This window comes from Rhagoletis zephyria, unplaced genomic scaffold (assembly GCF_001687245.7).
Source record: "Rhagoletis zephyria isolate East Lansing unplaced genomic scaffold, Rhagoletis_zephyria_1.1 Rzeph_scaffold_01310, whole genome shotgun sequence".
Lineage (NCBI taxonomy): Eukaryota > Metazoa > Arthropoda > Insecta > Diptera > Tephritidae > Rhagoletis > Rhagoletis zephyria.
This window is the reverse complement of record NW_016158394.1, coordinates 73,957-78,690: the sequence shown is the minus strand read 5'-3', so window position 1 is coordinate 78,690 and position 4,734 is coordinate 73,957.

Sequence of the window (4,734 nt, the reverse complement as noted above, 5' to 3'; positions counted from 1 at the left end):
TGGTCAAAATATTTAAAAATTAAGAGAAATATGTTTTTTTTTTATTTTACCCCATAAACAATCCCAACAAGCCAAGTCCGAAAATAAATTATTAAATACCATTTTAAAGGCCTATATATCCTCTTCTCAGATGACATTCGATCTTTGAAATCGAGTCAAAAATAGTCAATCAAAAACTCATAAATCTACAAAACCGTATTTTTTAACCTAAATCGACAGGTCGCGACCTCTAAATGACCTTTAAAATATCTATACAAATAGGCAATAATATTTCCCATAAAAACGAATAAAATTAAGGGGGAAGGGTCTTGAAATTTCCAAAAAAAAACGTTTTTGATGAACACCCTAATGTACATAAATAATTTTTTTTATACCCGAGCGCACTTGTGCACAAAGGTATTATAACTTTGTTCACATAACGGTTGTTTGTAACAGGCAAAACGAATCGAGATAGATATAGACAAATGTATACATATATGCTCAGAATGAATAGAGAAATCGATTCAGCGGTGACTGTCTGTCCGTCCGTCCGTCCGTCTGTCCGTCTGTCTGTCCGTCCGTCTGTGCACACGATAACTCGAGTAAAGATTGAGATATCTTAAAGAAACTTGGTACGTGTACTTCTATCGAGTGTAGGACGGATGGTATTGAAAATGGGCAAAATCGGACAATAACCACGCCTACCTCCCATATAACGGTAATTTGGAGAAATACGAAATCTTCGATAAATCAGTAAATATTAAAGCTGATTTATTCAAAATTGACGTTTGCAAAAATTCTTTACCAAGAAATACGTTTATGGTAAAATTTTGGAAAACGGGCGTGGCACCGCCCACTTATGATCACATATATGTATCTCGGTAACTGTTCAACCAATTTGTACCAAACTCGGTATGGTTATGGTGCTTACCACATAAAAGCAAAACGTCCAAAATTATTGAAATCGCACTGAAATTGAGGCCGCTTTTCATATAACGGTAAATTTCAGATATGCTTAAAATTTCAATATTTCGAAATTTAAGGACGCTAATTTACTCAAAATTGATACACCCCGGCTTACCATGTAGCGGTAGCTTTTGGAAAGGTGAAAATCATATATTTAATACTTGCGCCGGGTATTTAATGTTCGGCTCCGCCCGAACTTAGACTTCTTACTTGTTTGTACCTGCGTTTGAAAATATATTAAGGGAGTTCAAGATTTGTAGCATTTTAGATGTTTTTTTTTATCCCATTTGGCCATAATGCGTGGTTTGGTTGTGACAGAACTGTTTGAAAGTGAGCAGTCAAATCAACAGAACAGAAAAACCAAAAAACACTTTTCAGCTATCCTGGAGGTTAACTTTTGATATTGGCGCAGTAAAGCTAAGCGTCAAAAGTTAAAAAAGTTTTCTAGTGTATTTTTTACTTTTTCAAATGCTGTTTAGTACTATAATAGAGTTTAATTTTATTTGCCAAAAGATTAAATTTATTTCCCGAAAGATTAATTTTATTTGTCAAAAGGTTGAATTTATTTGCCAAAAGATTAAATTTTTTGCCAAAAGATTAATTTTAAATGTCAAAAGATTAAATTTATTTTCCGCACTTACTTTTTTGCGGTACCGGTGATTTTAAATTTGATGAAATGAAAAACCGCTCTTCACTCAGAAACGACGGGTTTAGATACAATTAAGCACATAGATCGCTTATAACTGTTACTAACGTTAGAAATATTTTTTAGATTTATGAAGAGGATTACCACCTGTTTAAAAAGTTTAATATAATGTGGCGTTTTAAAGTCTTACGGGTTTGCTAGTATACTGGACAAGCATATTACTAACCACCGCTCTACCGTACTTGAATAGCTCAGTTACCAGGTCGTCCCCACACAACCCTCATTCCTTTGCGAACCTGTTCATTAACTTTGGATCTTCAATGTAATTTCCAAGATAGGTAAGCTCTAAATAAACACTTTTCTTTTTTTTGTCCTCATTAGAGGTACACCGTTTAAAATTAGATTTTCAACCCCAAGCCTCCACATTTGCACCAAATTTTGAGTTTTTTTTAGTATTGATTATAATTAATTAATCAGAGTCGAAAGGTGCTCACTGCTAACTGGTTGTAATAGCTACATATTTTTATATCATCAATGCCTTTTCCTACTAGTCACTAGTAGTTCATAAGGTAGGTGTTCAGGCGAATTATTTCAGAGTATAATAAAAAGCGCACCGCCCCTGAGTTTTAATTCTGAATCTCTGTTTATTGTCTAAAATGACCCACTGTTTTGAAAATATTTCAAATAGATAATTAAAACTTTTCACTTCTTCAATTTAAGCTTCAGTGGTCAAGCAAAAAGCAACAGCTTCACTTATGTGGAAACTAAATTTTTCCATGCATGGTAGTGTGCATGTATGTATATGGTACATACATAAGGGAAATCAATGCACATTTTTCTGCTCAATAGCGCCAGGATTTTTCTGTATTTCGAAAATTTCACGAAAAATGGCTAAACCTTAAAAACAAGTAAAATTCAAATATCAATGTTGGCCACGAGCTTATAAAACTAAGCTAACGAAGTATCAACGCAATGGTGAAAACGTTATGTATGTACATAAACACGTACATTTATATGCACGTAGTATGTCCTTGTATGTATGGAAGTATCTGTGTACGAGCGAATAACAGAGTAACTCAACAAAACTACCTGCGAACGCCTACTGAATTTTACGTATCGCGTTCAGTAGGCCAAAAAATTTCGAGGAAAACCTATTGAAAATACGCGCGCGCCAGCAGCTATAGAAATATACAGCTAAATACGAATGAGAGAAAACAAAGCGAAATATTTATTTTGTTTAGTATGGCTAGCTGAGAATCGTGGATATATATATGTAGGTACACCAATGCTTTTTTTAGCCTTACATATACATATGTACATATGTATTAAAATTCTGCATTTTTTATCCTAGTACATATAGCTATGTATGTATGTATATATGTACCTTTGCTCCAGCTACTCGTATTTTGTTTGCGCTTGCGGTAACGGCATAAAATCGCACAAAACGGCAATTGAACACGCGAACAGAGTGCGGCGCACACCTTTTCAATGTTGTTGAAAATGTTCAATAAATCCCTGCAGCAGCAGCACTACCAGCGAACCATGCTATAGTTGCACATCTACATATGTATGAACATTAGGGTAACTTACTTCGCACCAATAAAAAATCGATCATGCTATTTAGCAAATTTTTGATCCAATTGATGACAAAAAAATATTGGTTATTTGTTTAAAGGATATCATAACATGTGGCCACATTTATGACGCCTAATATAATATAATAATAGCAAATAAGCAAGGTTGAAGCAATAAGTTGAAGTTATTGCCGAAACTCTACCGCTTCTCTAGTAGATATGTTTTCTGAGTCCCGGAGATTTTTTCGTATTTGTCTTCGTATTATTCTTTTCATTCACCTTCGGTCGCAGCGTTTGTTCATATTCCTTCGTCTTCGCAATCATCTTCGTATTCGCCCTCTCCCGTGTATTCTCCTCCGCCGCCATCGTACTCGTCGTGTTCAAAAATATTATATTTTAATTCGCTCCCTATTCGTCTTCGGTTTGTAGACATGTTCGTATTTGACCTCTACGCATTCGTCTTCGTATTTTTATTAATATACGCCATAGTATTTTTGTCGTTGTCGTCTCTCTATTCATATTTATTCACTTATTCTTATTTATCCTTATTATTCGTGCTCGTCTTCGTGTTCGTCCCTGTATCTGTATGCGTCTTAATATTCCTCCTCTGCTCGCAACTTTATCCGTCTTAGTCATCGTAGGGGTCTTCGAATCTTCTTCGGTTGATCTCCGTATTATTATTTGTCGTTGTGTGGGTACGGGTATTTGTCTTCGTTTTCGTATTTATCTTCGTCTTCTAAAAGAAAAATCCATAGCAAAAAAAAAAAACGCGAAATCAAACCATTCTTAGCGAACCAAATACAATGTATGTCAACTCAACTCAACTCAACTCAACTCAACTCAACTCAACTCAACTCAACTCAACTCAACTCAACTCAACTCAACTCAACTCAACTCAACTCAACTCAACTCAACTCAACTCAACTCAACTCAACTCAACTCAACTCAACTCAACTCAACTCAACTCAACTCAACTCAACTCAACTCAACTCAACTCAACTCAACTCAACTCAACTCAACTCAACTCAACTCAACTCAACTCAACTCAACTCAACTCAACTCAACTCAACTCAACTCAACTCAACTCAACTCAACTCAACTCAACTCAACTCAACTCAACTCAACTCGAAACATAAAGCTGTCAGGATTGTAGAATGGTGACAAAATGAATTAGGAGAAGTTTTACTTCCGTTGTATGTGAAGAGTTAGGCACCCTAATGTACTTATATATTTATATGTAACCGTTTGAATGAAGGTGTAGTTGTTGCAGCTGGCTCTTTCTCTTTTCGCCATCTATTTTCGCCTTTCAGCCATTCAACTTTTCACCACCATCTAGCTGTTCGTATATCCGGCCGCTTGTGCTGATATGCTCCTAAAAGCACATTTCAATATGTCTATATATGTATGTACCTATATGTCTATATATGTATATTGCACGCTTTTATGCGCCGTACATATAAATGGTATATCCGTCCTTTTGGCATTTCCGTGGACTGTCCACGCGTATTCATTGAGCTCTGAATTGCACCTCATCACATCAACAGCTAAAAAATATCAGTGCAACAGCAT